Source organism: Apis mellifera, linkage group LG11 (genome assembly GCF_003254395.2).
Source record: "Apis mellifera strain DH4 linkage group LG11, Amel_HAv3.1, whole genome shotgun sequence".
Classification (NCBI taxonomy): Eukaryota; Metazoa; Arthropoda; class Insecta; order Hymenoptera; family Apidae; genus Apis; species Apis mellifera.
In genome coordinates this window covers 4,815,054-4,827,804 of record NC_037648.1, presented here as the reverse complement: position 1 = coordinate 4,827,804, position 12,751 = coordinate 4,815,054, and the positions used below count along the sequence as shown (strand labels likewise).

Here is a 12,751-nt window from a genome sequence, read left to right as displayed (position 1 = left end):
CCATATTCGGAAGATAGGATTGGTGTGGAAGTATTCAAGATGGGTGCCACATGAATAAGTCAGAAAAATTTGGATGATCGAGTTGTTATATGCACATTTCTGCTTGCTCGGAACAAAATCGAGCCCTTTTTGAACCGGATGATAACTGGGAATGAAAAGTGGATTACATACAACAAACATTGTAAGGAAAAGGGCATATTGTGAACCCGGAAAACCTAGCCCTTCCACCTCTAAACCAAATTTGACTCTGAATAAGAGAATGTTGTGTATATGGTGGGACATTCAAGGACCAATACATTATGAGCTTTTAAAACCGAACGAAAAGCTCAATTCGGAGAAGTATTGTCAGCAACTGGATAATTTAAAGACAGCGGTCCAAAAAAAGAAGCCGGCAATGTTCAATAGGAAGGACATCATACTGCACCACGATAACGCCAGACCACACGCTGCTTTAGGGATTCGTCTCAAAAAATTGCAGAAGTAGGCTGGGAAATTCTGTCGCACCCACCATATTCCCCGGACATAGCACCTTTTGATTATCACTTGTTTTTATCCTTACAAAATTTTTTGACGGGCAAAAAATTCAAAAATGAAGAAGATGTCAAACAAGCACTGGTTCAATTTTTCGCATCAAAAGATGAAACATTTTTCAAAAATGGGATATACAAATTGCCCTCACGCTGGCAAAAGATCATTAATAATAATGGCAATTATATTATTCAATAAAGTTAATTGGCGATAAGAAAAAATTTGTATTTTGTTTTATTCCAAAAACGGACAGAACTTTCCGGTAGACCTAATATATACATAAAATAAAATCTTTAATTTTTTTAAATTAACTTAGATACTATGTCAAAACGAAATATTTCTTTTAATTTAAATATAATCCACTTTATGCAAAATTTATTTATTTTTTCATGATTAATTTATTAACAAGAACTTTATATGTATATAGTCGCAGAAGTTATCATTCTTTTTGAGAAATTCAATTAAATGCGTGTTATCAAAATCAACAATAATTTTGTTTTATATGAAATATTGTGATATATAATAGTGAACGAAATCATTTTCTTTATTATAGAATATCATTTCAAAATAGTAAAATCAATTTTTGAAATTTCAATATTATTTTTGCTCAAATAATTTCATAATTTCATTTCATACGGACTCAAGTTGAAGCAAAATTTTAAATTATAAAATATTGAATGCTCTATTATCACAGATAATAAAAGTATATTTCCGGAAGAAATTATATATGAAACATGAAAAAATAAGAATTGGTTTCACATACTCAAAAAAATTTTTTGTCCAAAAATAAATATTCTATATATAACTTTTTAATTATATTACTTGATATAAATTTTCATTATTATTATAAATTTTTCATAGTAATTGAATTTCTTTATAAGATATCTATATAAAAATTCTTGTGACCAACTATATATTAAATTACAACAATTATATATTAAATTACTATTATTAGTTTGATTAATTGTAAGTTCTACAATTAATCAAACTAATAATAGTAATTTAATATATAATTGTTGTAATTTAATTGTAAGAACTTACAATTAATCAAACTAATAATAATAGTAATAAAGATCTTTTTATAGAGTCTACATATATAAATATAAATTTTAATTTTTATAATAAATAGTAATGTTATCGAATAATTAATTATTATTTTTCGAAAAAATTATTTAAAAATTTATTTATTTTATTATTTAATTTTATTATTTAAAAATTATTTAAAAATTTTATAAAATAATATAAAATTTATTATAAAATTAATATAAATTTAATATAAAATATATACTATAAAATATATATTATAATATATATAAATATAATATATACTATAAAATATATTATATATTATTATATAATAAATAATAAATTCTATATATTGTAACATTTTTTGTCAAAACTTTTGTTCTTTTTTTGCATTTAATTCACTTCAGAAAAATCTTTTTTAATTGTAATCTTTTTTTTTAATCATATTTTCTTGAGCTTTAATCTTGTTACTTTATATGTCTACAACTCTTGTTACTTATATGTCTAATAATTGAAATTTATATTAAATTATATAATTAATTTGTATCTTTTCAACATAATATATATCATTTAACATATATCATATAAAATACACAAAAAACAAAATAAATTTTTTTTTATTAAAAATATTTTTTAATATAAATTTTTACAATTCATATTTTTGATACTTTTTTAACAATAATTGATTAAAAAAATTATTGTTATTTTATTTATTACAAAAAAAAATAATGGAAAAGAGATGCAAATTAAAAAAAATAATTATACTTTATAAATTCCATGAATATTTCTACGCATTTAGAAGCATTTGTAACAACAGTAACAATCTTTAAATGTTAATAAGAAAAAAATTATTTAGAATTAGCAATTTAAAAAATAATTTGATTTGATTGAAACAAAAATAATTACCTCAGAAAAAGAAGTCTAAAAAAACTGATTGAAACAAATATATATAATATGGGTAATATATAATAAAACTGTCACAGTTTTACATGAAACGCAATAATTTAAATTATTCGATCTAGAACTATATTACATACATAGATCACTAATATTACTATTATTAATTTAATTAATTAATTAAAGTCTTACTTAATTTTAATTTAATATATAATCATAAGAGTTTTTATATATTATATTATAAAGAAATTCAATTATTATGAAAAATTTGATATTAATGAAAACTTATATAAAATAATATATTAAAAAGTTACATATAGAATAATTTATTTTTGGACAAAAAATTTTTTTGAGTATGTGAAACCAATTCTTATTTTTTCATGTTTCATATATAATTTTATCATAAATATTTTATAATTTAAAATTTTGCTTCATCTTGAATCATTATGAAATAAAATTATGAAATTATCTAAAGAATTGAAATTTCAAAAATTGATTTCGTTGTTTTTGAAATGATATTCCAGAATAAAATAATGATTTTATATTATATTCACAATATTTCATATAAATACTGCGGCCAAATATTGCTTCGAAAACGATCAAAGTAATGATCTTTTAACAAATTGCCGAAAAATCGATAAACAGCGATAAGTCCAATGTTGGCTTGCAAGGGAATATGATCTCTTCCGAAGAGGCAATGATATTGGCTGTTGCTATTTTTTCATCTCTTGGCATCAGTATTCGACTTGATGCGATCTTTCCGCTAGGAGCGATGACCAGTCAATATAGGCTGTCGAACGCTCATGAAGATATGCCGTATTTTAATTAGGCAAATAGAAGAATTTTTTTCTGTCAACCGTTTCGTCTATGCTGGCGAAGAAAGATAATTGGTAACCCAGTGTATGCATTTTTGCGAAGAAATTATGTCGGCAGAGCGAAAAATCCACCGTTCTGTTTTGCGTTGTTTTTACCAGGAAAAGAAGAAGAGGGCCCTTCCCCTGAAGTAATAAACAACAGTGAATCGGATTAAGTTATTGCTTCAGTATGCTAAGACGGTTAGGAATCTCGTGATGCTCCACAGTCATGTCAACGAGGAACGCGGGAGCATCGTCGACATGGGTAGGGGCCTATGTCAATCGAATGGCATTCCGAGTCGATATAGTCTCAATGTCGCCGAAAAACACTCTACAACACACTATTTGCCGTTTGAAGATGTGCTTAAGCAAAATAACACGTGGAGCATTAGAAGTTCTTAGTACTTCTCGAAGTCGCCAGAGAAAGCCACTGTGAAGATTTTATTCGATAAATGTCTGACACTACTTTGGGTTTCTACTCCTGGAAAACCAGGATATCCTATAAAAATTTTTCTCATGTAAAAAAAAAAAAAAGATTATAGGCATAGCTGACATTTGTGCTCGGTTCCGCCATTAATGATATTGCAGCTATTCGTATCCTCTCCAGCTATATTTTTTCTTTTTATCCATTTTTCAATTTTCCTTGCGCCTTTTTTTCTAGTGACATTATTTCGTCCTTTTTACAAATTGGATTGTATCATTTTTTCTCAACACTGCAAAGTCGCGAGTCGGTGTTTACGATCAAATTTTTGTGCAGCAGATAACCTCGACTACAGATATACAAGTATCAATGCGGTGAAGTTTAATAATGATGAAAACCGAACGAACGAAAGCCAACGGTTCTATTTTCTCATGCTCGACCGTACCATCGCTGACTAAATGAGTTATTTTCCGATAGGAATACATTCAACTTATCTCAATAGCTTAATGATTGGGGCACAAGGTTTTTTCAAGCCCAAGTGTGACAAAGCACTTATCTACTTTCTTTCGCAGGGATATAGTTGGAAATAAAATGCCAAACATCAGGCGGGCTAAATCGAGATGGGATATAATTTTGGAAATTGACATCATTGTCCTCAGTAATGCACAGCCAATATTATATATATCATCTTTTCTCGGTTCTGCAAGATTCTTGTCATTCTATTCATTATTTAAAACAAGAGCGGGTTTCTTTGTCTTTACAGCGCGCGCTATGTTTTTTCCGATCGTCATTTATGTTTCCTGGTTAGTCCAAGTTAGTCTTTGACTTTTGTTGAAGTCCCTCCAAGCTGTCGTGTAGGTATTTCAGATAGATTTGCGGAAGTTAATCGCTCTCTCCCTTTGTATCCTTACTATGATGGCTCCCACAAACAATCCAACTCTCTCTTGATTTCAAAGAGTTTTTTGTTAATAAATTATGGTCATCATAAGCGAACTATTCTTACTTCCGGGCGATTGTAGTATGTGAATAATGACCTTCAATGATGGAGGCAGTGATAATCATTCATAACTCCCTCTTTGCTGCGCTCTTTAAACAGAGACTCGAGTTCCTGGCGGAGGTCTTCAAGACTTTAGCTCCATATTAACGTTCAACTTTGCCGCTGTCTCAGAAGACATAGTTTCCTTGATGAGTCATAGTTCTCAAATGAAGAGCAGCCATTCTAGTCTTCTTTTACATGCTGCCTGTAAGTATTTAGATATGGAAGACTTTCATTTCCACTTCCTTAAAAACTTCGAACATCACACAATGTCAGGAATAGAATCTTTCCTCTATACTTCTGACGTATATCTTCCTTCTCTGAAAATACTATACCTAATTACTAGTGCAAGATCCTCATTGCAATCCATAAATGCCAGCTCACTGCGAGCCTCAATTTTCCTTATTAGCTTCCACTTGGTTTTTTTTTATAGCTTTGATAATTTTATAGCTCGGATTTCATAATCATTCCCTTGAATAACCCAAATGTCCAACTAGATTAGATAAGGCTATTATGCCGGAATAAGGAAGTGTCAAGTATCTCCGAGTTGTTCGCGATTGATCCACCGATCCACTATTCAGTGCCTTCGACTAGAAAATGTCTTTTTCGCCACATACCATAAGTTGAGATTAGGAATTTTGTAAAGAAGTTATCATTCTCGAAGTCCGACTGGTTAAGGTAAAACCTACGAAACATAATCACAAGCTTACGATATAATCACTTTGAACATCTGTAAAATTAAAAGTTACTCTATTTATTTATTTTATTTATAAAAAATACTGAAATCTTATAAACATATAATAAATGAAATAAAATAACAAATACAACAATTTAATACAATCCTCTTCATAAATACATTCAATAAAACTTACAAATTGCAATTTTGAATGTTTAAGGAATAGCTAAATGTATTTAAAAACAAAATTATAAAATTTTTATCACTACGAATAATTTGAATATAATAATCGATTATTCACAAACAAAAACTCATAAACATTGTATTAAAATTCTATAAAACATATATTATATATGATATAAAATTCAGAATATAAAACATGAACGCATAGCAATAATTATAAAAATATAACATTAGACATCTATAGAATACTATTAATCTCTTATTATTTCTAAAGAGTAATTATTATTTCGAGAGAAGAATAATAAAAGTTTAAATATTTATAAGTTCAATTACTATCGCAGAAATTCTATAATTCATAAAATTTAAAATAAAATAAAAATTTAAAAAAACATAATAATATGGATTTCTATCTTTTTTTTGTGATTCATATAAATATAAACATATTTAATATAAGAGAATTTTTATGCGAATAATTAATACTGAAATACAAAAGTTACAAATTTTAGAGGCAGATATCTTATACAAATAATTCACCAATTTCTCTCTTAATGTTATTTCAACAATTAAAAAGATCCAAGCTTTTTGATTTTGCTATTATTAAAGGCATAAATAAAACCAAGATTTGATCTAGACTAAATCTTAGATCTAAACTTCAATCATTTTCTGATATTATAGAATATAACTAAAAAAAACTAATCCTTATACATAATGAATTCGGAATAGAATCGATTAAAAATTATTTAAAATCAGAATACAATCTGAATTACAAGATAGAAATTCCTAATTAAATAGAAACTATAATCAATATCTTTATAAGAAATAACATTATTTATAATACTATCTAAAAACTATTTCAAATACTTTAAATAATTCTATTAATATATTTTCTAACTATATAACATAGAAATAAAAAATAAAAAAAAATTCAATTAGCAAAAACAAAAAACTTCATATAACAAAAAGCTATTAAAGAACAAAAAAAACCTAGAAGAAACTATGCAAAAATTTAATAGATTTAGAAATTCTATTTATATTTTATATTTATATTATTCTATTTATAAATTCTATTTTATAAAAATTATATATAAATTTTATTTCTAATTTGTTTATTTCTAATTTGCATCAAGAGATATTAAGTAATTATGGAGAGCGATTAAAAAATTAAGAACTTTCGCTAACAATTGAAAAATTGATAGTGAAATTTATTAAAAAATTGGTGGAAATTGATTTACATTTAATAAAATAGCATCAATTATTATTTTTTTTTTTTGTATATACTTATGCTTATTCTTTTTAAATTAATTGATACAATTTAATGGCATCATCGAATACAATATCGTGCCTTATGTAATAGTGTTAGATATTATCTCTTATATTTTTTTTACTTGCAGAATAATAAAATTCAGTTAAAAAAATTGTTCAAATCGATAATTTTTATAATATCGATATTTCTTTAATATATAATATTATAAATATAGTGCATTTGATATAATAATGTATAATGATTTCTATAACATACATAATATAACATAATATTATATACATAATACATAACATAAAATTCACTTGAAATGTTTTAAATACTATTGATGAAAGTTATTATAAAAAAAAAAAAGTTTCTTTTATTGCCTATTGTTCTTATCTATACTATTAAATATATAAATCTTCATTTATTCAAAGTTATTCTTGTACATTATTCTTCTTTTTGAAATTTTTCAAATTTAGTTTTCTTATAAAGATTATTCTTAAGATTATAAAATTGAAAAAGAATTTTTAATAAATTGTTCGTTATTATTTGAATAGCGATAAATTATTATGAATACTATTATTGTATAAAGTTAAATGATATTGTATAAGTTTGTTAAAAATAAGTAATTTCATAATTTCTAAAATCATTCAAAAATTATAAAAAAATTATTGTGTTAAATGTAATATTGTGTTAAATGTATTGAATAATATTTACATATCAATTTAAAATTTAAATCTGGATGAATATAACTTGAATATTATTATAACAATAATTCTATTATAAAAAAGCAAACTATATTTTATATAATAAACTTTAAATTAACTTTAAATACTTTAACATTAAGTTTAAATTCTTAGATAAGTTAAAAAATTTAACATAAAAATATAAAAAATTGCTTTAATATTAATAAAATTTTTGAAAAAGCATTAAAAAAAGAAACAATCTTTTATTTATATAAAAATTTACAATTGATAAATATAATTATAAAAAATAAATAAAAAAATAGAATAATTATTTGAATTAATTCAATTAATTGTATTAAATTTTATTAATTTTTTTTTTCAATGGATAAGATATTTTAAATCAAACTTAAATCAAACTTTTATTAATATTATTTTTAAAAAGATAAAAATAAATAGTCTTTAAATAGAAATTCATTTATTTAATTTAGCATAAATAATAAGAAATTATAAAATATAATATAATATGTATTATATTTTTAAACTTACCTTTTTAGTCGTTAAATTAATATTCAAAATTCAATGTTTAATATTAAAAAAAGCATATCATTATATCGTATATTTATTTATACTTTATTACAATTAGTATATTTACAATTATAACTACAATTACATATTGATATTTACTTCAATAATTTTTTTTAAATTTAAAAGTATTAATTTTTCAATTTAAAAAATTTTAAATAAATATACATATATTATGAATGATCTGTTTTTATTGCATTTCTATTATCTATTAAATTATCTTATCTATTAAATTATATTATATATTATATTATGCAGTCTATTATCTAATAATCTGATGATAAATATTTGTAAACGATTTGCAATATTTTCAATATCAATTTATTGAATTTAGATAATAGACTCTAGCAAAATCAAAACCAAAAGACGATGTGGATAAGATGTAGATTTATGGATGTAGTTCTGTTAACAATTCTATTAAAAATTCTGTTAACAATTTAATGTGAATTTGCAAGTCTATTATTAAAGATATTATTAAACTTTAATAATGAGAATATATAAATAGCAGATTTTTTTTAAAATTCTAATATCTTAAATTTATAATTAGAAAAACAATAAATTTGATACATGATTTATTACAACAAAATCTTAGATCCTATAAAAGACAGATAGAAACTATTATAATTAATAATAAGATTAGAAACTATTTAGATTTTATTTCAATAATTGATTATAGATAAACAGCAAAAATTTACAGTTTATCTAATGGTATTTAGATTGATAATAGAGCATAACAAATCTGTATAGCTTAATAACCTAATATAAGAGATACAGCAGAAACATAATAGATTTTGTTCTGCAAATTTTTCTTGTCAAAATCGCTTGAGATTTAAACTGCTTATAAAATTCGATAATTTCTGAGAAAAATCATCAATATCAAAATACAGAATTTTCAATAATGATTAATATGATTGTTCTATACTTATTTCATTGTATTGTTATTTTGTATGATTTGCATCATATTCATTGCACTTATCGTATTGCTATAAAATAAAATTTATTGTGAATATATATTATCTATAACTTGTTAATTTTTTTCTTGTATTATGAATTAAATTAAGTAAAATAATGTTTTCTTTGTTATTTACTTATTATACATGTATTTCTGCTATTACAAAAAATGATATTGTCATTATATCATTGTTAAATGATACATGTCATTATATGCATCATCAATGATTATATTATGTACAGAAAATGATACATGTACGTGCAATAAAAAGAAATACATTTAAAAAAGAATAAATTAAAAAAAAGAAATTAAATATAATAAATAGTTTTTAAATTTATTTAATAATCAAGTGATTTATTATAGTAAAGTCCCGTATTTGAATTAATAAAGAGACAAAAGTAACTGGATAGTGGAATTTTCGGATAATAAAACAATTATTTTCTTTTGCATTAAATTTCATTTATTCAAGTAGAACAAAATTGACAATTTCTTTCAACATCATTCAAGAATGCAATATTTTTTTAATCGCTAAATCACATAAATTTTTTATTGTAAACAGCTGTGTAGAATTACATTCCTGTTGCATCTCAAACCATTAAATTATCCATGATAATTATTCTTGTTAATTTCGTTGCATTTTCACCATTTCTAAGATCTTTAATTATTTTGTATTTCTCTTGAATAGTTAAAACTACATTTTCGTTTATTTACCATTGTGATACCGTTCTTTGTTTTAGATTGAATTGATATGATTATATTTGATCTACCGAATATAAGAAAGTATTTATTATATCTAAATATGTCATATATTTTTATAATCTAAATATGTTGTATATAAACGTTGTATCGCTACGAAACATGCGAATAACAAAACATACGGATAATAGAACATATATCAGAAAATTCGAATAATAGGGGTAGGGATACGAGAGTCTATTGTATTTTTTTTTGAAAATATAAATTATAATTTACAAAATATACAAAGTTATTATATATTTTACAATGATGTGAATAATAGTTTTGAATTTATAACTTATTATTTTTTATAATTATTTTATTTATTTTTTTTTAAATAATATATACATATATACATACGGAAATAACAATATATATATATATATATATATATGTATATAATATTTTTACTAATTCGATGATAGATTTTTTTTTTAATGATATAGATTACAGAATAATTTATAAAATATGTTTTATGAAATAATATAAATTTATATTTTATAATAATTTATTGATATTAAAATTATCTATTTTGAATTTACGCGCATTGTAATATGTATCAAGTTCAAAAATTTCCGCATATATTTATATAAAACTAATGATGAAGGAAGATGAATTGATAGTTTACTATTACTAAAATAAAATAATTGAAATATTTAAATAATAATTGAAATTTTATAAATTATATTAAAATTATATATAAAAACGAAGAAATATAAAAAAGCGAACAAAATTATTGAAAGTTATTTTATATTTAATTGCAAGTAATTATGGATATTAAGGTTAGGATATTTTCGAAATGCTCTATTAAAGAAATTCAATCAAATCAATAACTTTTTTAAAATATTATAATATATAAATATTATTAAATATTATAATATATAAAAAATATTCGAAATAATATATCTAATAATAAGTAATAATTGATTAATAATTATTAGTTGATTCGATAATATGTATTACAAAATGAAATAAAATCATAATTTTGTTTTAGTTACCATTTTTTCATAAATATTTTTATTATATTTTGAGAGTTATTTCTGCTACTATTAATATTATTCTGATTTTAATAGAATTTTTTCTTAATAGAATAGCAGCTGCTTCATAAGTGATGAAGTACATTTATTGATGATTGAATTGACTTGAATTCCATGCTTGATTGCAGATTTTTGGGTAAATATATATATTATGAATAATAAATATGTTGATTAATATATAACTATAACATAAATGAATTATTTTTGAAAAATATATAACAAATATTTAAAATATTATTATGTATATTTTATTGTATTTCTCAAAATTTTTTACATTCATTTTGTTTTTATAAAAAATAATTAAAAATAATCTTAAAAAATTCAATTTTATTTTTTTAGTAATGAATTCTTTAGTTTCTAGTAATAATTTAAACTATTAAAGCAAGAATAAACTAGGTTTATAATTCTAACACAGCTAACCAAATTAATCATTGATCAATTTTTATAAATATAAAATAATATATATATATTATGTTATATACTTATATATATAATTAGTATGTATGTATATTATAACACATATGTATTTGCGTACAAATTTTTTTCACATATATAATAATAAAACTAATATTTTAATTATAGATAAATATATAAATATATAATATATTTTATCAATTAATTTTTATATAAAATCATTTTTATATAAAAATTTTTTATATAAAAATCAATTTTTTAAAATCATTTAAATATTTTCAAAAATAATTTATTTTTCATTTCATATTTATAAGTTACTTTTGTTAAGCAAAATAAATAAAATAAAAATTAAGAATTATAAATAATTTTTGATTTCAGTTCTTTCTACAATAAGCAGTAAAGAAAAAATTGTAATTGACCTTATATTATGATTTTAAGAAAATCTTCTTCCTATATTTTTTTTTTTTATTTCATGTAATGGTTTTAGATTAGAATTAATTTCTCAACAAGAATTTGTAATAAATTAAATGATATTATATTTTGAACTCAGTAGTAACTTATATATTTATATTATATTTATATTTACTTTAAAAAATATATTTATATACAAATATATATAGGATATTACAAAAATGATACAAATTAATTCTTGAAATTTTATATAATTTAAATAAATTATAAAATAATCAATTAATATCAATAAGATCTTATATCATGAGTATTGACATACAGATAATGAAAATATTTTTAAAAAATTTTCAAAACTGACAATCAATCTTATTATATCATAAACTTTTCTGACTATGAATCTAACATCTATTGACTAAATTTTTTTTTTATAAAGATTACAATTAAAAAATAAAATAAAAATTAAACACATTCAATCCTTATTAAATTTATATTCAATTATTATTTATTTTTTATATTGAATTATTATTCAAAAATTTATCAAAGATGTCAAAGTATATATAAAAATATATACTAAATAGAATCATTTGAATTATAAATTAATTCTTTATTTAATAAATAAAATCATTTTAATATTTTTTTAATAAAATTTCTCTTATTAATTAATATATTTTTATATTTTTTTAAAAAAATATTAATAATCTTAAGTTGAAAATGAATTAATTTAGAAATTTTGTCTAAATAATAATATTTTATAGATTTTTGTCAATTAAAAAATTTTTCTTTCACAAAATGTGCTAATTTGATATTTATTTCATAAAGTGATTCATATTCCAAAAAATAAATTGAACAATAAAAAATATATTGAAAAATAATAAATCTAAATTATTAAAAATTCTTGCATAAGGAGAAAAAAATTTTTAGACAAATCGCATAGAATAACAATACACATAAGCTTAAATTTTCAAAATCACAATTCAAAACCAAAGTTAAATAACACTTCTATTTAAAACACTTCTATTTAAAGAATATTTAAATAGAAGTGTTTAGTGTTAAAGTAGTGTAAAATA

The 12,751-nt window shown here is 21.6% G+C and overlaps 1 long non-coding RNA gene across 1 annotated transcript; it reads left to right on the top strand.

Annotated features, from left to right (window-relative positions):
• The first annotated feature begins 10,430 nt into the window (after window positions 1–10,430).
• LOC102654883 lies at window positions 10,431–11,690 on the top strand. Its single transcript, XR_412350.3, has 3 exons — window positions 10,431–10,604; window positions 10,912–10,995; window positions 11,652–11,690. It is a non-coding gene; the product is annotated as an uncharacterized LOC102654883 (long non-coding RNA).
• Window positions 11,691–12,751: the final 1,061 nt, after the last annotated feature.